The sequence below is a fragment of the Vidua macroura genome, chromosome 4 (assembly GCF_024509145.1).
Source record: "Vidua macroura isolate BioBank_ID:100142 chromosome 4, ASM2450914v1, whole genome shotgun sequence".
NCBI lineage: Eukaryota > Metazoa > Chordata > Aves > Passeriformes > Viduidae > Vidua > Vidua macroura.
Window position 1 is genome coordinate 47,870,691 of NC_071574.1, and position 23,051 is coordinate 47,893,741.

Genomic DNA, 23,051 nt, shown 5'->3' on the forward strand with positions numbered 1-23,051 from the left:
TAATAACAAGATAGAGAGTAATAATAATAAAGAGGTTGTCTGAGAAGAGGTTATATATGATGCTATGTTTTCTCCTTTATGCCCTCTGTTATGTAAGCACAACGGAGAAAGATCTTCCTGACTCCTTCATCAGGAAGTGGCACTTGGATCACCTACCAACAAGCCAATTTTCTGTGTGCGCTGGTGAGATAGCTGGGGTTTATGTCACTTTTTCCAGGATTGTCACTCCATTTGTGAGAATGGTTGTGATTCCAGCATAGCTGCATGTCTACTCCGTGAGCATGCGAGAGTCGCATTCTGATGGCGCTGTGCAGACTGGCCAGGAGCAGAGCCCTCTGTGCAGCCTGTGCCAGCCCCAAGGATTGTGATTCACGTGCAGACCTTAGTGAGTTGAGCTGAAGTGGGCAAGCCATTTGCTTCGTCCCTAAAACATTTTCTATTCAAGTGGTGCAGTATGTGCAGAGCAAGGAATTGCACAATATTTATGTTGAGGATGAGCTTGGAAATTCAGTGAATATCCATATGCTAAGAAATTACTTCAGAGAAGTTTTTGCTATGTTTTCATAAAAATTTTAGGTGCAAACGCTACTTTTTATGGTTTTTTATCGTAACTTTAAATTTTTACATGCTGAAGGATGTCAAAAAAGGAGTGGGTGTGCTTGCATGCATTTCCATGTACATAAAAGTAAGCATCTGCAGAGAGTGTTTAAATGTGTAACAGAAAGGCAGCAAAGCTCCATGGGTCTGGTTAAGGGCTTGCTTAGCTGGCATAATGTTGCAGTGCTGGCTAAGGTTTTATTGTAGTTGATCTTTTTTTTTTCGGTAACAACAATGAAGTGACATTCATACGGCCTAGTTTCAGAATGCTGTGTCTCTGCCAACAATTTTAGGCATTACTTCTTTTTAAAAGGAGTCAGGATTGTTCTTTTAATCCAGCAGTGAAGTGAGGATGTTCCTGCTTAAGAACTGTTTGCTTACTGAAGTTGTGAATGTAATGGGGGCTTTATACTTGCTTGTCCTCAAGGCTCCTTAGTATTTAAGGCATCTTAGTTGTGATGATGTATCTCAGTGCTCTTGAGTTCTGTTGTGATGATGTATCTCAGTGCTCTTGGGTTCTGTAGTGATGATGTATCTCAGTGCTCTTGGGTTCTGTAGTGATGATGTATCTCAGTGCTCTTGGGTTCTGTTGTTAAGCCCATTGCAGTTGCAATATGTAGTCTATCTAGTGGATCTTCTGAGTTCCTAAATTGTAGGAAAAATACTAATTCTGATTGTTATTTATGTTGCTTGGTGTAAGAAAGCTCTTATATTTTGTCCACAAAAACCTTCATTTAAGGTTAAGGAGGACTGGATGCCATGATAATTGCTTCTAGTAATGCAGTATGTGGGTTCAAAAACCAAATGTGATACTGCTTAAGTGAAAAGCATTAAGTAATAAATACCTTTCTGTAAGATATGACACAAGTTTTAATGAAAACTGGGCATGTATTTCTGGGGCTTACAGTCTGGACAAGGAGCAATGACTTTCCAGTAAACACAAGTACAATCCAGTACTGCTTTATTAAAAGCTTTTTTGTGTTTCCAATATATATTATATTAGTAGTCTTATCCTGTTTGGAAATAAAGAATTATTTCTGGATTTTTTTTTTAATAGGATGTATTGTCTTTCTAAAATCTATCACACAGCTTTCTGTTGCTGTGCTGCAGTTGTGATGTATCTATCTGGTAAACAGAAGGGACTAAACAGAAGGGTACACCTGTCATGTGGGTGCTTTCTGTCCTTGAATTCGTCCCCATCTTCTTCCTGATGAATCAGTTTCGGAGGTGCTTCATAAGATTTTTCATACCACCTTGCTCAGCTTGATTCAGAAGTCATGCATATATCTCAAGAACTTATGCTGGTTAAGAGAACAGGGCTGCACTTTGACAATGCCCCTGCCAAAGCTACATTGAGGTTGTTGCCCTTGGCCTCTTTTTGATAAAGGTTTGTGACAGTGATTTTCAAAGTTACTGAGACTTGTGAGCCTGGGAACAAAGTTCTGCCAGGAAAGCAAGCTATATCAGCCTGTACAGCAGTTGGTTTGAAAACTGTTATAAAATCAGAAAGAAATGGAGCAGCTTTAAAAGCAGGTGAATTTTTGGAGCTATGGCTGCCAGGTGCTGATGAGCACGTGAAAACTGGGGAGCTGCCTGGCAGATATTTTTGAATCTTTCTTTCTGTGAATGGAAAAAAGCACTTGGAGTTTGCTTTTTAAAATTCACTTATCATCCCATAGGATTAGTTTGAAGATTACTTCCTCCTTTACCAACCAAAAATGAACTCTTGGCTCTCAAGAGAGGTTCTGCTCTGCTAATACAATATTTAACAAAGTAGATGTAGTGGATTCATTTTTATCCTGTGACTTTCTGTTTGAGGACAGCAGTGAAGCTGTAATTTAAATAAGAAAGGTCATGTTACAGTGCCATGATAGGAATGTATATAAAGGAGGACCATAGGAAGAATTCTGGGAAAACAAATGTTTTCTTGATGGTCTTATTTAGGAGAAGATGGGTGAGGTGGAGTATACATGGAGGTGTATGTGGCTTTTTAATAAAACCACAGATTGCTGCTTCTGTGGCAATTTGCTAGTGGATTATACTTTTTAAAAGTAATAAAAGCACCAGTTTTTAACATACTGGAAGTCATTATTGTATGATAAATTTCAACTTTTTTCCCATTAACTGTTAAAGAGCAAAGAAAAATGAAACTTGATGAAAAAATTTATCTGAGATGTTATATGATTGCTTCTCTTCCAGACTGTCCTTTGGACTCAGAGTTACTAGTGGCATGACAGTGCTCTAGAGAATTTTCATACAGCTTTAATATTCCAGTGGAAAAATCAGTATTACTTCACAATGTAGAGAAATCATATTGAGATAGTATTTTTGGTGCCTTCTAGAACATTATTAAATAAGTACAATATTAAGTGGGGTGTTAACTTCATTTCTCTAGTGTTAAGCATCCCAAACAATAATATGCTCAGTATTTTTTTGTAAGAAACTTTTTCTATATTGTAACCTTGACTTCAAAGGATCACATCAGTTAGTAGTGTTGCCTTGTATGCTGAAACATGATAGGCACTTTCTAGAGAATGTAACAATTTTTCTTTATGATTGTATCTTCCAAAACAGTTTTGACATATTGAAAAGTGAATTTTTAAAATGAAATATGAATCTAAATGTATTGAGTTTTGGAAAAGTTACTAAATTCAGCTTTTTTAAAAAAAGCATCTACATGTAATTTGTGTTAGTAAATGTAGTTACAGGTCCCTGTACTACTTGAGCAGCAATTTTTTTCCCGTTAGAAGGGACATATGATGACCTTTCCACTGTCTTTAAGTTGTCATGGGAAAAGCAAGTTTCTGTCAGTCATTAATCACCCAATACAGTATGAATATATCAATATATTAATGTATTGTGGAGTGTGACCTCCATATTTAGCTCTGTTTATGAATTTCTGTGGCCTTTGATGATGGTCTCTTGTGCAGTACATCTTGAGGCACATAATGAGTCATTGCATTTCCAGATATGTGGTGTGTTGGCATATTTATTAACAGAGGTGCTAGTAACGTTCTGTGTAGTAAAATTTGCTGTGTAAAGAGAAGATTGGGTGGGTCCCCCCCCCCCCCCCTTCCTTCTTTCTTTATTTCTGGGTATGTTTTGAACCACAAGGTCTATCAGTGGATGTAGGCCTGAAGAGGATAACAAGGCTGTAAGTATAACATCCAAACTAGTCAAAGCCAAGTACCACCCTGAAGCTGAAGAATACCCAGCATACATAAGTGAATGATCTCAAGGGAAGGAGGGTAGATGTTGAGGCTCTTCTAGCAGAATGCTCAGGATCAGCTGCCTAGCAGTGAGAGGCTGCCTGCCTCTCTTGGTGGGCATGTATGGATGTCTCAGGCCAGCTGGATCATTGAGTCTTGCTCTCCTGTCTTTTGCATAGAAGCCTTTTTATATTTGCTTGTTTTTCTTATGTATGACTGAAGATTGGGGGCAGGAGATGTGGTAGGGTATTTTGGGGTTGGTCTATCTTCCCTTATTGCTAAGCATTCATACCTACTTGTATACTTTTTGCCTGCCTTACCTATTTGATGTCAGCAGTCTACTGTAACACCTTCCATGTAAATTGGGCATTAGGGCATGGGTGCTCATAAGGGAAGTGTACATATCCAGATTTTTACCAGTTGTATTTAGCTAAGGTTATATGATGTTTTGGGCCTTACTTTGGACTTCTCTGCACATAAAGATGGAAAACATGGAACTGTTACTTAAAACAGAAAAAAAATTTGAGGATTGTTTTGTGTAAAGTTCTTAATACTTTTTTTTTTTTAAGAAAATGCTTGTGTTGTAGGAAGTACATTATATGTTGGAATATGCATTATTTATCTTCATCAGAGATAGATATGCTAGAATGAGCTTCTCTGTGGGAAATTCTTTCTATGAAAGTGATAGACTTTCTGCTAAACCCATAACTAGATTCTGTAATGATTCAAATTGCAGAAGAGAAAGCTGTTGAAAGAAGAAAGTGCACCAAATACAAATCACTCTGTCAGCTACTGTTGCTGGAATAAACTGCATGCTCTGCATGGACTTCAGGAAAGCTCCAGATAAACCAATCGCAACAAGCCATATCAAATACCCCATTTCTGCTGACTTTTTTGTTTTTACACTCTAGCTCTGGTGCTTTTGTATTTGAAGGGGAAAGGTTTAGACATTAGGGGTTTGATAGTATTTAGGAGATAACTGACACAATGACATTGATTTATTTGGAAAGTTTGCCAAGTTTTGTTTGCTATATTATATCCTGTGTACATGTAGCTAGTTTTCTGCTCTGTAGAAGTAAATGTTCTTCCTCATTGCTATACAAAGAGTAATGATGCTAGTCAAAGGGAGCTGTTAAATTCTGTTAGGTACAGTGCAAATAAAGGGTCTATTTAAAGAGGAAAAGGCCATTCTAAATCAGAAAGGACACTCAGAACCTAAAAGAAACTGGGCCATGCTATTGTAAATAAAAATTAAGTTTTTGAACTCTTAACATTCCCAGTTGTGTGAATGTCACAAGCAAAGGTTTATATTAGTAGGTCTGGTGGAAACTACATTTTGTGAGAGATTTCACGAGAGTTAAATGAAAAATGATGTGTCTAATAGACTACCAAGCTGCAATGACAGAAGAAAATAAAATGTTGAGGCACAGAATTGCTTTATTGTAACTGCTTTTAATATTAGAATACTAATTATTGGAAGATTAAGGTACAGAAAGAAATAAACTTTTTATCATTGAGTTTGCTTTGATAACTCTCATTAGACAAAACCAGGAGTCTCTTATAGACTGATCTAAAAGTACTTAAAATACAGTGATGGTCAAAAAGCTAGATGTTGAAAGTGTTTCAATACAGTTACAGAATTATGTGGTTTATGATTCTTTAATTAATTTTCATCAGAGTTTAAACTTGATGCCCTAAGTAGGTGTAGTTAGAAAAATAAGAAAAGCATGATGTGTAGGACAGATTTTACTCAGTTCAGAACAAATTCTACTAATGAATATATATATATTTTTTTTTTTTTTAAATGCTTTCAAAGTAGTAGTAGGAAACAACAGGCATATGAAACATTTTCTTTGTTCTTTACCTTTTCTCATTCTTCTCCTAAGAATCAAGAATTTGAAAATCCAAAGGAAATAAAGATTACTTCTTGTCAGATATATGTAGCCTCAGAAACAGACGGCTAAGAGTTTAAAAAACAACCATTTCAATCTTCAAAAATAAAATTTTTAATTTAAAACATTAATATTTATAGGTTTCTTGCTCAGGAATTCGTTTAAGTTCTAGAAGCAATTAGTTTTATAAAGAGATCTTAGGAAAGCACAGCATGGGAGGTATAAATAACTCCTGTGCTTCTGCCCATGAGGCACAGCTGGCATGTGATTTGGGGATATTTGCAACTATATTTTTTGAAGTTTTCTTTGCTGACAACTGGTGCAGACAAGAATAGTGGTTAGAAAGATCTGTGAATGCATTAAGCCCTTGCAAATCAATGCTAACTAATGAATGGATATTTGAAAGAATTGTTCCATTCACAGCACTATCAAAGCGGTGTAAGTAACTCTGGGGGTTGTTCATTTTCTTCCTTTTGCTTCTTTTATTCATCATCCCTGCTTGCTGCCTTTGTTCATGCTGCTGAACTAGAACTGAAGATCTTCAGGTTAGGAACAGTGATGTTTGTGAGGGTGCCAGGGTCAGAGGTCAGGAACAACTCAGCAGCTCTTAATGCATCCCATGTTGGGCTTAGAAAATCATGTGTCTGACATCTCAGTGGAAACCCGCCTCCTTTTTCTCTCCAACATCTTGCTTTGTGCTGGCTGTCAGCAGGACATAGCAGCTGGGCCAAATATCACCAGATTTTTACTGTTCTTTCAGTTACAAATGAGGTCTTGTCCTGAAAAAAGAGAGGCTGGCAACTGGCACTTCGTTTTTATGACAGCAAAGTGAAGAAAGAAAGAAGCTAACCCAGGTGTACTGGGGTTTGGCTGAGAAGTTCAAAGTTTTTTTGGTAGCTGTTTGAACTCTGTGTCCAGAAACTCATGATAGAATAAGCTGGGAATATTAAGGTGGAATCAAACATTGTTCTGCTTGTAGGAGTATTTTCATCTTTTAACCTCTTTCTCTTCAGAAAGTAACTGGGTAGGAAAAAAAGAAAGAGGAACCCAAAACCTCTGTGCATCGATGGCAAAGATTTTACAGTCTTTTTGTCTTACTTTTTTTCTTAAATAGTCATTTAAAAAACCCTTAAAGAGTACTTCAAGTTAAAATTTTTCTTCCGTAGGAAAAATAAAAAGTGTATCACTAATTCTGAAAGAACTACCTTAGGAAAACTATGGCCAAACCCCAAGTTTCACAAATGTGGCAAAAGGTGGCCAAAAGGAAAGTGATTTCACTGTTAGAAGTTTTCCTAGTATCTATCGCTGTAGTATTGTTCAAAGGTTTATTTGAATAATTTTTACTTGTTTATTTTTAATTTATAGTTCATGCCTATCTTTTATGGCCACCTTATCCCTAAAGACATTACTGTGACTGGAAAACTGGAGTGCTCATCTTGGAGAAGACAAGGAAAAACAAGAACTTAATGTGTTTAATCAAACAGGGGAGAGGATGACAGGACAGAGCCTGGGAGGTCCTTGGCATTGGTTCTATATTATTTGAAGTAAACCTGTAGCATTTCACTACTTAAAATGTGGTAAAGGATGTGAATTATGCTACCATTGAGCACAGAAACTTTTTGAAATGTATTGAAGCTAAAGTTTAGCATCACTAAAAATCAGTCTTGGTGTGCCAAACTGGTGTCTTGCTGTAGATGAAAGTCTTTAAAATAAAAAAAAATAGTATGCACTGCACTTCTTATTCTGAAAACCTGAAGTGAGGAAGTACTCTGTCCTCAGTTAACTTTAATTTAGATACTGTTTTTTTAACATGTAAGCTTGCACATTTCTGTTTTTTTCTCAAGCTTTTGTATCTCTTTTCTGGTTGCTTACTTCTGCTGAGACCATCTACCTAATGGTGCTGAGAGAAATTATGTTAAGTCCTTGAGAATTGTTCACAGTTTTAAGGCTGAGGTTACTGAGTGAGACTGACTGACAGAAGGCAATTGTGAATATCGGACAGTTTTAGAGTTTTAGAGAGAGGTGACAGAGACCCATGAGGTGCAGCTGTGCCATCCCTACATGATTAAAACATCTTGGTGTTTTTTGGTGGTGTTTATACGTGACCACACAAACTTAAATACCACATCCTGAAAGAAAAAGATGAGCGATGAGCTCTGGATGTGAAGCTCGCATTTCCAGGTCACTGGCCAAGAGTGTAGCTTGGCAGAGGCCAGAGCTTGTTATCGTTTGGTGGTTTGCATTTGGTCTCCTTCCAGATGTCAGGATTGGAGTGCTCCCTGCTTTGAGGCCCTAACCCCCGACTGAGCCACCGTCCCACCGTGCCCAAACTGCACCTCTGCTTCTGTTCCCCCCAGAAGCTGGTCAGTTGTTCCTCTCAGCTGTGTTTTGTTACTGGAGAGTGATTAATGAGGTAATGTTTTATTAGGATAGATACAGAATTTGCCTGTGTAACCTCAGTATACTAAGGAAGCTTGAGCTCCAAAACCTTGATCAGAGAGTCTGAGATTTCCAGGGTTAAGTGGGAATAACTGGGCAATGTTTAATATCAGTTCTGTTAATAGTATACCTTAGCAGGAATGAAGAAAGTATTGCTCCATTTTAGAAATAATGCTGCCAATATATTTCTATATTGCAGCTTGGGAGATGGAAGCATTGACTACCTGTCTGTACTAATTCTGGTTTGAAACTTAAGTGACCTAATTTTTTTTTTTTTTTTTAAATCATGTAGCAGTTTTAAGGGTCTGTACAAGATTATCAGACCATTATTTGCTTTGTGATATCCTCTACTAGGGTATTTCACCCTCTCTTCCTAAAGAGGGTTGAACACTGGAGAATTTTTAAAGCAGAAACATAGTAGTTTCTTATAATTTTTCCTGCATATTCCTCATTTTGATATTTGTCATGAAATGTGTAGTCTTCTAAATGTCATACAAGTGCTGCTGTCGTTATTGGCCAGCCATAGTTGGTGTCAGCACATGCAGTTAGATACTTATTTCCTTTTTAAGCCTCAAAACATGGTAGTATTTGAATGACTGCAGATCTGAATGTGGCTATGACAGAGTTGTCTCACCTCCTTACAGGCTGCTCTCTTTAAAATATAGATTGATGTATAAACATGTTTTTATCCCTGTCCATCAGCTTGTAGGCCAGCATATCTGTTTCTTTGCTGATAGACTGTGGGTATTTTCCATGTCTTCCTACACAAATACAAAACCTACTATTTAATTTTTACAAAACGGTGTAGGAAATGCTGTCACAACATTGTATAAACCATGTAGCAGATGATACCTTGTAAGAGGGAAAGCAGATGTTATTTAAAATGTGAACTGATGGGAGCAAAGGCTATGTGTTCAAGAGGTCCACCCAGCAGCCAGGCACTAGGACAGGGGGTGCTCAAGGGGTCTGTCCAGCAGAAAGGCACCACAATGCTTGTGTCAAGCTATGACATCTGTAATCTTATCATCATGATATGGGAGCCAAGAATGCCAGGTGTAACATTTTCCACTTGCCCTGGACTCCTTTTCAGTTGGCAACAGATTTTGGAGCAGTGTTTTTGGAGTTGTCGCTGTTCAGTGTGCCCATCCTGTCCCACTTCTGTGAGTCATTACAAGATTCTATGTCTCCAGATCTGGGTCTGTTGTGAAACTGCAGGGCAGTGCAGGAGGGATCTCCATACCCGCTGAGCCAGGTGTTGTTCATGCAGGTCATGCTGAAAGCCCCACCTTCTCTGGTGGCTCCACAGCCAGAACTTCCCATTCATATCAACCTCAGCCTCTCAGTTTCAGTTCTTTGCAATGCTTTTTAGAGCTTAAATGAATGTATTGAAACCAGATAAAGGTTCCTACTGTGGAGAGAGCAAACTACTTTTTAAAGTAAATTAGAATCAGATATAAACTTATAATGAAAGTTGAGGGAGATAGGAGAAAAAAGGTTTTTTTTTTTCCTTGTGATACCCATACATGCAGCTCGAATCTTTTAAATGACCAATTTAGCCATATATTTTGGAGTTCCACGGACAAGCATATGACAACCTATTTTTATTTCAGATGTGACTAGTCTCCTCCCATGAAACTGACAAAGAAGCTGTTAACTCTGAAACCTTGGTGTGTTTATGGTGGCTAAGAATAGCTCTGCGTGGCACTGAGTATTGTCTTCATATAGAAGTCCAGTTTGAGTCCTGGCTATGTACGTGCATGCTGGGTGGGATTTTTTTGCCAGGTTTATGCTATGCCCTTGTGCTTTGTCTGAGGACATAAAGCCCTGAAGGTTGTCATCTGCTTCCCTAAGGAATTGCACAACTTGGGATTCTTCCTAATTTAGTTTAGTTTTATTTCCAGTAAGCATGGATAAATTTAGTCAGAAAGTCTGATTAGAAATACAAGTGTCTCATGCTTATTCTTAAAAAAAAAAAGATTGCTAACTAGGGTCTCATGTGAACTCAACACTACCTTTTGCTATTAAAGACTTAAAAAGCACTGAGAAACCTCAAAAAACAATGCCCACTAACCCAATCATGTAAAGCAAATTTGGACATGTCCTAATGAACAATCCTAAATTTTCTATATATTTGTTCATTTTCATATTCATCAAACTTTTTTTCCCAAGAAAATAGATATCCCAGACTGTCAATAAATTAAGCAGCTGACACTGCTGTTTTTTCTGTAGAATTTGATGAATGAAGGACTTGGCTCAGAAGAGCACCTTTGATAAACAGGAAAACCACAGACAACTAACTACACCTAATTTAAAAACAGAACTTACAACAGCATTATGTGTCTATGCCTTCACAAGGAAATTTTTGCTGTAGTTGAAAAATACTCAGTCTCTTCTATGTGCTAATAACTCTTTGGTAATATCTACTGGGAACTGAAACTCACTGGAGTTGAATTTTCAGAAGAGCTGATCCCCTGAATGCAGGGCAGAAAATTTCATTCAGGAAAATGATCAATATTTTTTTTTTTTTACAGTTAAATTTAGGTAGTTACCTGGATATGAAAAGAAAGAGGGTTTTGTTTTTTTATTCCTCAGCAAAATTACTGTAAGAATATGCTTTTGAAAATGTTGGTTTCACTTTTTTGTTTTTCTGCCCATTACATGTTTGTGTTAAATGTGGCAGATTGGGTTAGTCCAGTATATTTTCCTTTTCAGCTCATATGTTCATATGGAGGATTACCAGGCAAAACTGACAGAATCGGAGTGTGGAACAGTTGTTCTTTTCTGAAATCGATATTTAATGCATGAGACATTTTCTATCCCTGATTTGTGTATGCTTGAGCATATTCCAATGCTGGATTGTATTTGTTTATTTATTCTCTTCTTTGCTTTTTTAAATCCTTGTGTATATATACCTAACGCTTCAATTTTCAAAACATACCTCAGTATCAGAAATAATATTACAATATTTCTGAGCACTTCACTAGGCAGTTATCTACAAAGATATGAAGGTGCTCTTTAAGTGGACCCAGTCTGGGCTAATGCATTGGTTTTGGGGTGGTTTTTTCTTTTTTTTTTTTTTTCTTTTTTTTTTTTTTTTTCTTTTTTTTTTTTTTTCTTTTTTTTTTTTTTTAATTTTTGTTTGTTTGTTTGTTTTTAAATGATACATTATTTGAAGTTCATGGTTGCTTTATAACTGATGTTCCAGAGTCCTTTTCCAAAATCTTTTAGAGCAAAACTGCCAGCATTCATTAATTTCTTGCATTTACTCAGGAAAGGTATAAATTTGACACTAATGAGGATAATTGAGGATAATGAGGATAATGAGGAAAAGTTTTTTCCTCTTTGAACTGGGAGCTGGAATTGCCCTCTTCTTACAAGGAAAGAATAAGCAGGCAGCGAAGTGAGAGAAGGTTAAACAAACTACCTTGGGTTGTGCTCTGCAAGAGACCTCTTTGCAAAAGCTGCTGGCTTCTGACACAATCTTATTTGGAAATAAGATTAAGCATAAATTTCTTGAGTATTTTGACATTATTTTTTCTTCAAATGCAGTGGACCAATAGAGTTTTTAATATCCTTAAGTCTGCAAACTGAGGATGTGAAGTTTTGTTTTTCCAGAGAACTCTGGATTAGAAAAGATGAGATAAGGTATTTAAGTTTCTGTTTGCTAGTTAACAAAGGCATGCCTGTGGTCACTTTGACCTTGTTACAGGATGCATTTTTTTGTGTGTGGTGCATACCTATCTTTTAATATACTGAAAGGAAATAAAACATCATCACAGGTGATATGTTTGCAGTGACAACTGTTAGAGTGAAGTCTGTGCAGCTTGCATTTATGTGTATTCCTTTGCTGCTATATCCTTGCCTTAGTTTTAGATTTTAAATGCTACTTTTTAAAACTTTAGATTTAGTTTGAGTTTTTCTTTCTCTTCATGTAGTTTGCCCACCATGGAAATGAATTCTTTATTCAGAGTAGGTTCACTCTCATCATTACTGTGGAAATGTGTGCTTCCTTAACTTACAGATCAGTGTATAAGGAAATCTGGAATAAACACTAGTGAATAAAATTCTTTTTCCTTCTCTTTCTACTCTTTCACTCCCCAGGCCTGACTTAGTGCATCTTTCCACTGCTGCCTTTGCCTCCCTTCTGCTTTTTATTTTAACATAATTTAGCCAAGCATTGATATAATTTTATTGCCTTTGTTATCTCATGCTTAACACAGGATTCAGAGCATCAGAGTGTTTCCAGCCTGGTGCAGCCTTCAATTTGATGGCAAAAATGGGTTTCTCTCTTAGTAGTAAATGTTCTGTTCTTTGCCCCGGTTCCCTCACCCCATGGGCTGAGCAGGGCACACTTTCTGTGCTAATCAGAAAAGTCATGAGTGCATGCAAATTTACCAGCATGCCCTTCCCTGTTGCTTGAAAAGTTGACCATCAGTATCTGGCTCTCAAATGGGAGGGAGTCCATCAGCCAGGAGAGGGAATAATGAGAAACCAAACTACCCTCAGCAAGCTTAAATTTGCTCTGTAGGAACCTTCATCCCCTTCGGAATCTTCTTCTAAATAATAAAAAACTGCAGGAGATGGAACTGAAGGAGAAATAATACTAATGAGTTATGGCCTCTCAGGCATTACATGAATGCACATACCCTCTAAAAGCATGGTAACTGACTGGTATGGTGGTGACCCTGAACTTACAGGCCCCCATGAAAAGCAGGGAATACTACTGGCTCAGACTTAGTGGGGGCTCGCTTTACATTTTCCAGAGTGCAGGTGAATCAGAAGAACTAACAGAACAAGCCAGTGTTATGCAATTCTGTCTTTGCTCTCTATATTCAGTGGGAAGTTGATGTCTTTGTTCCTGTCACAGAAATAAAGTTAAACAAAAAATAAGCATCAGATACTGCCCTTTAAAATTAATACTGTAAGCTTTTCTTTTTTTTTGGCAAGTTAATAATATTGGAATAGAACTGCTTCTGTGTTTGCATCTTTAATGAAAGTATGATTTGCCATGCTGTAAAAGCCTAATGCTAATGAGGATAGGAAGTAAAGAAACAAGTTTAGGGGGTTTTTTACACTTATGTGGTTATTCTTTTGAGGGAACACAAAATTTGTAAATGAGTGAATGTTGACAGTTATGTATGTTCATTTGTTAAAGTTCAGTGTTTTGAAGGAAGCTGAGATACCAGGATGGATACCTACATTCTTCACTTGTGCTGTGCAAAGTAGTTCTGACAGTTAAGGGCTTGTTAAGTCTTCACAAGGTCTATTGGGAAAGGAGACTGTAGGTACCAGATGTGTGCTTGGGGTGGTATTGTTTCTCCGAGAAGTTTGCAACTTATTTACAGAACTGTTTTCAAACAGAAATTCAAGTCTAACTTACTGTATTGTATGTGCAGCTTAAAATTGAATTGAAGGCTACAGTTGTATAAAATGTCAAGACACTAAGAGCATTTCTGAAAACTACTGTTGGGAATTTAACTTGGAGCCCTGAACCTTTACATTCCTGCCATTATCCTGCTTCCAAATGTGATGGATTATGTTTAGATTATGGGCAGATGAGATTTACCCTTTACATTCTTTGAAGCTGATCTTGCATGAGAGCAGCTGACAGTGAAACAAGGCACGTTAAATAAATTAGTAGTTTGGAAGTATGCTATTAATTAAATCTCGCTTCTTTCTAAGTAAGGGTTTCTGTGAAATTCAAAATATTGTTTTTAATTAAAGTACTTTATTTGAAGAGGTTTTCTATTCTGACTGTTGTTCTAGAAAAGGAATTACATAAACTATATTTTTAATGATCTGACACTTTAATGGCCAGGATATCCTGATGGCATGCCGTAATCAAGAGTGACTGGGCAGGACTTGAGACAATTGAGTTCAAACTGATTTCCTCTTCCCCCTCCAGTTTTTGTGTTCTATCACATTGTTTTCCACTGTGTATGGTTTGCTCTTTTGGCATCTTGTGCTATCAAAATTATTTTTAATTTTTCTTTTTTTCCTGTCTGATAATAATCTACATGCATGGTCTACCATACAAGGCTCTGTAAAATGAGTCACAAAATGAGTTGTACTTCTTGCATATGCATGTAGAAGTTTCAGCCAGTATTTCCATCTATTGCTAGCTGTTGTGCTGTTGAAGATTTTTTATAATAGATGTAAAAATTATTTTATATATTTTTATAATAGATGTAAAAATTATCTTATATTCATCTTTGTGATTTTTAAAAAAATTACTGTTTAATTTTAAATTTCTTGATTGCCATGGTGTAGTTGATTGTGCCAGAGGTGGGACATTCTGTCCTGCTGTCAGACACTACATTAGAATTACACAGCACTAGAGATCAGATGATCTTCAGCATTATCTTTGGAGCTGGAACTTTTAGCAGCCTTTGATGCTGTCAAATCCAACATTCTCAGTGGACAGAGGGAGCCCAGTAACAACTAACAGTCTATTTCTGACTACCATCCTGGGTTTCCTCACACTATCCTGTATGTCAGATCTAATCTCTTTTTCAACCATTAAATTTCTTAATAAAAGTATTTGTGTGTTCTACTCCAGTAAATAAAAAATACTCATCCATCTGATTTAGGTGATTGTACATTATGTAGGTGGCTGTTGTTTTTCCTGTTCAGCCACAGTTCTGTAGAGAAGCAGGTGCTCTTTGTACAGTATGAGGTTAGAGGTTTAGAAAGAATGTTTAGTGGAGTTGCTACTTCTCCCCTATGTATAAATATAAGAGGAATGACTGCCACAGTCCATAATGGCAAAGCCAGTAGGATTTACTTGAAGAAATTCGTAGCCCAGTTTCTCTCTTCTCATGTATCTGAGTTTACACAAAGTAAGTATTTAAAAATAATTTCCCTGTTTTTATCTCTAATCCATTTAATCTTTCTATCTGTTGTAGAGTTTCAGGAAAGAAATCCTATACCTATTTTAGTTTTGACTTTTCAAAGTAGGGAAGTGACTATAAGAGATGAAGTCCCATACAGGAACTGGAGTATATGCTGGTTAGAGTTTGCTCAGCTGCTAAAGCAGCTAGACAAAAAGAATGTCTTGTTATCTTCATAATGCTTCCTCAAAGAGCATCTGAATATTAGTACAGAAAAGGGGAAAAGGAGCAATGTGGCAGAGAATATAGCAACAAGTCTTCAGAGGATTATGATGATGGGGAGTTTAGAAGGGAAAAAGACCTTTCAAGCATTTTTTTGTGTTTGACACATAGGGAATTCACTTCATAAAGCCCAGATGATGGTTATAGGTGTGGAAAAGATGCTGGAGAAATTTTCTTCTAAACTGGAATATTTGTGGTTTGTTTGTTTGAGGTAGTATTGTTTTTAATTATAAAAGCATCACTTTTAAGTTTGATGCAATATTACTTCTCTTTCGCTTTTTCTCTTGTGGAAGACTGTTTGATTGCATTTCTTATGCAACTTATGCCAAGAAACTTACACCAAATGCAAATCTAAAAATTACATTTTAAGAATGAAAGTTCCAGAGATATTAACAGCGGTGAAGAAGGCTACTGAATCTCTGGAAGGACTAAATTACTTAGTTATAAGGCAAAGCTCAAAATTTGAGGATTGTCTCAAAACAAGTCTCAAGCAGCAAGATTTCTAAGGGATTGTAATCTGGCCCACATACGTAGAAAACCAGATATTGCCAGACAAAGTTTTATACCTTAGAATTTCTGCTGTGTCTTTGTGTTGGCAAGAAGTAATGTTTCTATTACCTTTCTCGCCTGTGTTTTCAGAGGCTTTGAGAGCAGAAAACAAGCTTCATGTGAGTACCTGTAACTAGACAAATTTACAGCTGCTCTTCCAGTTGAGTCAACTTTGCCTAAAGAAAGAATGTTCATATTTGCTGCAGGTAAAAAAAACACCTTTACAATAAAACTTAGAGGATTTCTGTGAAGATTTTGTTCTGTGGGGATGTTTTTAGTCCAAATGAAAGCTCAGCTGTCATAGCACCAGTTCCCACAATAAACTCAGAAATACTTTCTGTATTATCTCTCAGGCTATCCTTTATGTTACAGCCATATGGTTAATTAACTGCTTGTTAAAATGAATTTATCTTCTGTTTATTGATGCGGCATTCATTTATGTTTCTTTGTCCCAGAGTTTGGCTGAAATTAAACATATCTGAAATGCCTTAGAGAAGTTTTTAATAGGGAAGTGTTTCTGCTGCAGAAGTAAAATGTGAGTTCTGATTTAGACGTGGAGGGGAAGTTATCAATACACATAAAACTTCCTCTCACTGAAAGGTTGGACTTGGCTTTACAAACTTTACAGTGAACCATACCACTGAACAAAGCCACTTGTAAGCCTGTTTCTACTTCACAGGTAGGTAACCCATTCATCTTATCATCGTGTGACGTGGCATAAATGCATGACAGAAGTACCAGCTACTACTGCTGGTTACTTGTTTCCATAAGTCACTTAAAACCAGTAAAGAATTGAGAGAGGTGAGGTAAGAATTTGCACTCTGGGCTCAGTCCATGTGACCTGTTAGTGAGATAATAGTTCTTCTTTGCCTGTTGTTTTGTTGGACACATGTATGAAGCCACAATCTGTTAAACATTTTCCAAAGAAAATTCACTGCATACTGCCAACACAGAGAAAGAATAGAGAATTCTATACCTGGTGTTGCTGGATGAATTAATTGTGTAGTCTGTATTGAAAATAATAGGAAGTTTGTGCATCAAGAACTATGTATCCAGACTAAGGTATGAGAAATAGGGAAAAAAGAGCAGGTTTGTTTTCTTGATCCTGTACATTCTAATGTATTCAAATTGATACCAGTTCTGCTGCTGTGTTTGTATTTGTGGTGTTACCAATCAGTTCATGTGTATTATATAAAACAAAGGAATATCTAGACGTCACACTCTATGAAAATGTATGGTCAGTCGTCCATAATAGATACTTAATTTCACTGTCAAAGACTGTGAATTTTGTTCACATTATTTAGGTTACCTTGTAAAATGTAAAGTGACATTGCTCTGGTATCAGGAGGCTGTTTTGCCTCTCCCTTGGCATTGAGTGTTTCATACCAGTATCAAGATTAAAATTCATATTAGGTATGGGGTTTTTTAAGGACCTCGTAAGAATGCCTCAAAAAAGGGCATCTAGCAGAAACTCAGTTTCTTGATCTGTCTAAACATATTATTGAGAAAAATTTACATAACCAAGAAAATCAGAATAGCACTTGTATAAAAATGGATGTGCTCAAAATTAGTATATATTTTATGAGTTTGCAATTTTTTTCTCTTTTATTGTATCTAGTAGCACAGTTTAAGATTGGTACTACCTTGCTGGTAAATAAGTGTTAATGAAATAAATGAGAAAGTCTGAATAAATGCAGTATAATGCAGAAGTGTCCACTAATTCTGCAGAGACTGCTGAGTCTAGCGCGTTTGATGCTGGTGAACCAAGGAGCCAGCCACGTGTGCCACAGTACTGGGTGTGCATGACATCAGCAGGGATTCAGTATAGCTGGAGCAAGTGAGGCAGGGATAAATCCAGCTTTCAGACAGGCTTCATGCACTATCAGTAGTGCTACATAGTTGGAACAAAAACCACTGCAGTGAAGTAGACCTGCTTGTCTGCTCTGCCATCACATGCTTCAACAACCCAGGTAAACTACATCCTCCCATCACTACTGTGAAAGCAAATCCAAGAGATTTGAGTGAAGAATGGCTCTTTCTTTTTATTTGCTTATAGGTTGGAAGCTAAGATCTGGAATGTGCACCTGTTTTTAGAGCAGTGTTTGCTGAGTTTCGTTGTGTTCATAAAGCTGTTTACTGTACTTTCAAGTCATAAGACTTTATTTTCCACTGGTAGGAGCAAGCAGACTTTGGAAACAGTAGAAACCCGATGATCAACAGGACTTTCAGAATTGTGAAATAATGATAAATTTAGTGAAGAAGTTGCTCTGAAAAACAAGGTTCTGATCGGGGACATGGGAAACCTAGGTTTAACATTTGGGCTCTATTCATAATTTGTTGGGATCATTCTGGATAGACTGCCATCTTTTTTGAGCATTGACATCCTTTTTAGAAAAAAAATATTCTTTTGGTAAAATAATTAAAGATTTTTTTGTTATTAAACACTCTAATAATCACTACAGACAAGTTTCCATGTATATTAATATCATTAATATATTAATTATATCATTAGTATATTAATTATCATTAAGGCAGGATAAAATGTTCTAGATGTTATCAGAGTAGAAAGCAAGGAGCTTAATTAAAATTCCTTTAAGTAACCACACGTCATATTTTTAGTCTTTGGAAATTTTTGTATTGTCAGTTGGACATGCAAACCCTATTCTACAACAAGTGTCGCAGGAAATATGAAGTACCTCTGAAATTACATGTGCTTCAAAAATAACAGTAAAAAGCTTAATTGCTAAATGTGAGTGATGTAAAATTATCTACTACTTTAGCAATTAATTATAAAAATAGCAACCAAGAATATAAATCTGCTTGATGAAAACTGCAGAGCCCCTCAAGATTGTGTTGAGCATGTTTATTTTATAGTTGGGTACCTTATTTTAAAAAGCAATAAAGTAATTCCAGCTGTGTTTTCAGATACCTGGAAAGAGGGGAGATACCTAATGGAAGTTTTGCTTCAGTCTGAGCATTCCAACTTCCTGAGACACAGCAGCAACTGAAACCAAATTTCAGTTAAAGCAAAAACCACAAAAAACTTGGGGGAAAAGCACATATGAAGTGCCAATGCTTGGCTAAGTGTAAAGTAGTACCCAAAAAAAGTCTGAAAGCTAAAAATCATCATTTTGTATTAGCCATGAAGTAAAATGGACTCATCAGCTGTCACTGGCTGGGGTGTGTTCATTACCTTCCAGTTACCTTTTATGTTTGAACCCTGAATAGTCTCATTGGTAAATAGGATGCTACTTTGTATCCTCAAATACTTGCTGCATTTGGGCTGTGTGAAGAGAAACAGGGTGATAAAATAGTAGCATTCTTTATTATCAAATTGGGTACTAAATAACCTTTTCTAGTTCTAGACACTTGAGTTTAACATGAAACAACTTTGTTTTTCATTTAGCATACATCAGGGCGTGTTGCCTTTTGACCTAGGAGTGTGTTGTCTGTCTAATTATCCTTTGTATTGTTTTACTGTTCCTTGCAACTATCCAAACAATTTGGTGTGGCCCTAGCAACCAAACAATACTGTTTAACAAAGATTTCCTTACTGCATTGCTCCCAGATTTCCCACATAGCAGTAGCTCACATCAGAGCAAACAAACAGGATATTGTTTCAAGTGGATAATATTCACTGTTTTCAAGCGATTTATGAAAGTAGTTTTTTAGTTTTGAACTGTTGCAAGTTGTATGGTTTCTGGTTCCAGATCTCATCTGAAGTTCTGTAGAATGCTTCATGTTTTGAAGCTTCCAAATGATGTTTGAGACTTACGTTTTCTCTGGCAGCTAAGAGTAAAGAACGGCTTATGCTTTGATGGTAAAGAATAGCAGAAAAAGTTATTTAATCCTGTCCTGCAATGACTTTATTTTCCATTAAGCATATTTAAATTCATATAGATCCTTCTTACAATTTTATTGATTGCAAATTCATGAGTAAATTAATCCCACTGAATGTAATTATACCAGATAATAATGTCGTTTGACCTAGCTAAGAAATATGAGAATAGATTTTGACTTTTCTTTAATAAACTCTTGTATATTTACTTATTAAACAGTCGAGCTCCCTCTCCATTTTCCCTCCTACATGTTTTTCTGTGTGTATTTAACTAAATTAATGGTTTTACAAAGCAGATAAAACCATGAACATTGTCATATGCAAGACAAGAGTCTCGGTGCTAATGTGAATTAGAGTCCTCAGCAAATTCATGGATGAAAGTAAATCCTAATTTTTTCTTCCTTTTATGTACTCTTACATTTTAGCAAAACTAAGGTATTTGTAATACTCTCATGGCAGTGTTTATAATTGCTTCAGTTTGACAGTTTTCCCTTGTTTTTTGGGGGTGGTAAGTTCATTGCCACCTGGAGAGTTTGTGCATGTGAACACAGAGATTAGTAACGTGAATGGCTGTAGGATAGCTTTGGCTCTGCTTTGCTGCTGAAAGAGTTAAAAGGCAAGCCCTGTCCCTGCACTGACTCTGTGCTGGCACATTCCTGTATGTGATATGTGCCTTGGACAAATGATTGTGTCAAAATTAATGTGGGGGGAAAATTAATATGCATGCTGCTTTTCCAGTTCAGTTCTTTGTACAGCTGACTCTGTTGTGTTTGCTTGCACAGGAAGGGAGAGAGCTGGCTGGAAGGGATTGCATCCCTTGTCAGTACTGCAGCATGTGCCATCCAAAGGGGGCTGTGTGAAACTATAGCCAAGCAGTGGGGCTTGCTAATGCTGGTGCATATAAGGCTGTCCTGGCGTATGGTCATGACCATTTCCTTGGCTGCATGGTCGTGACCTCTGCCTTGTACTGAAATTTCTGCAGCATTTACAAGAGCTAGTCTGGTTAAAGTCCAGTTGCTTCCTTTTTTTCTTGCCAGCATTAGATTTTTGTCCAGTTTATCCATTTCTAATGGTTTTGCTTGAGCCTGAGGAAGTTTACCTGTGTTCAGATCAGTGTAGACAGCCCTTCATCCTTAGTGAGGGAAGCTGTTTTATAGCTTTTAAAGTTAACATACTAAGGTGGTCCCTTTTACTGAGGATTGAATTGCTAACATAAAGTAAAGATAGCACTTTAAAGATGATCAGCTCTCAATGTTTCCTGATTCTTAAGTGACAGGGGCTTTTTGAATGTGATCTTTTAAAATCTGAAGACAGAAATGTATTACGTAAACACGCTATTAAGAGTTACCTACCTAACTGTCTACATCTGAATATAGTTTGGGATTAAGGAGCACAGTGGCACAGTGGTCTTTCTTAGTTTCCCCAGAGAGTGAAAAGAGCTGGTTGAGTGCCAGCTCCTCACTCTTCAGGAGCAGGAACTGGACCAGAGCTCTGGCATATTCGCTTCAGTCCAGATCATGCGACAGTTGTGGCGTATCCAGTAAGTAAGTCGGGAATGAGCTGAAGCTGCTGCTTTGCTAAATTTCTTCTGACAAGACATAAGTAATGATATTCAAAAGGAGATTTAAACAGTCTCATTTCTTTCCAGCCTGTTAGCATTAATACGTCTTTTAAAATAAGACAGTCCATCTTGTTTGTTGACTAGAACAAAACTTTAGCTGTCTCAGAAACTTTCATATTTAGGATAAAAGCAACTGCAAATGTTAGAAATATATGGTATCTGTTGTGGGCCCTTAGCTACTCAAATTTCTGTTTTGCCTATCCCATGCTTGGTATTTCTGTCTGTTACCTGCTATGGCTATGAAGGATGTCTTTATTCATTCTTTTCACCTCTTCTCAAACCTCTGTGCTCTTGTTTTTGACACATTTTCATCTCTCATTTTCTGGGCTGCCTTTTGATTGATGCTTCAGGATGTCAAGAGTATGGATGCTGGAGAACATAGGCATTGTAAAGACATGAAATATTTTTTCAAGTCCCTGTAATGTTCATGTTTCTGTACTGAAGGATGAGCTAATCATCAGATGTGGGATGAGAAAGAGTTTGGGGTTGTCATCTTCGTTTTGCAGCCTGTGCTTTGTTCTGTTTCTTAATGCTTTTGTGTACTTATATGTAGTGAGCTTCTACCATAGGGATCTAGATCATGGCAGTGTCTGTGATGTCCCATTGTCTCTGGCTGTGTGGGACATGCTCTTCTCTGTCTTTTAGGGCCTCTGTTACTGGGATCAAAGTGCTGGATTGAAGTGTTAGAGGATGTTTAGAAATGTTTTATGACATGCAGTGTGTGCCTGTTGTTCTGGTGTTACCCTTGGTTCCCAGGAACTCAGTTTTGTGACCTTGTGCAAGCCTTTCCAGCCTCAAAGAAAGGATTCTGCAATTTATGTTTATTTCCTGTTTTGTACAACAGGAAAAAATATGCATTGCTCCAGCTAAATATCAAGTTTGTACAGTAGTGTAGACATTAAAAATAAGTCATGTGTAGTTCTCAATAATCTTGTGCAAGGTAACCTTCCTTTTGGATTAGAAACAAGATAGTTGGGGGCATTCAGTTTTCACTCCTGCAGAATTTCTCACTTCACTAGTGCATTTGATAAATGATACATTTCAATGGAAGTTTTGGGAGTCTGTGTTATATTATGTAAAATGTAACTTTCTGAATTGATAGAAGACATAAGGAATGGCCAAGACTTAAGTTGAGAAGATGTGATGTACCAACATTTGGTCTCCATGTTTGGTCTCATGTTTTTTCATAAATGAGTTGAAAAAACCATTTGAGAAAAAGTTGTGGATAATATTTAGCTTATAGGGTTTGCACATGTAAAAACTGAGAACGTGTAAAAAAATTTTCAGGTTCAGCAAAATAAATCAAATGTGTCTCCTCACACTTTACCTACAAAAAGCCTTAAAAAAGCTTACCTAAACACATCACGAAATGTAGCAGAATGAAACAGATGGGAACTAGGCTCCCTGCATGACTGTCTTATGAAAATAAAATCATAATGTAAATAGATAAGAATTATTAATATCAATTCCTAATATCAATTGAAAAATAACATCTGCAGTCATGGAATAAACCAGGGAAATATCAGACCTACCTTGGTATATCTGGGTCATCATTAAGAGGTGTCAACAGTTATTTTGATATATCATGTGCAAGACAAGAATTATAATTATTAACCGTGATTGTTTTGTGTATTGAACCTCTGTGTGTGAGTTCTGAAACATGATTTTCAGTACCGCAGTTCTCATTGCTGGCAGCTTTCCCAGTAAATAAATATTTTGGAGTGCTTTGGGAGAAAGAAAAAATAAAGGTGGATAACTACATGTAAAGTTTGTATACGACAATTTTGGTATGAA

The 23,051-nt window shown here is 36.8% G+C and overlaps 1 protein-coding gene across 15 annotated transcripts in view; it reads left to right on the forward strand.

The window, feature by feature from the left end:
- The window catches only part of FRYL (FRY like transcription coactivator), a 168,517-nt gene that overhangs the window by 49,536 nt on the left and 95,930 nt on the right, over positions 1 to 23,051 (forward strand). The gene's annotated exons all lie outside the window — the stretch shown is intronic.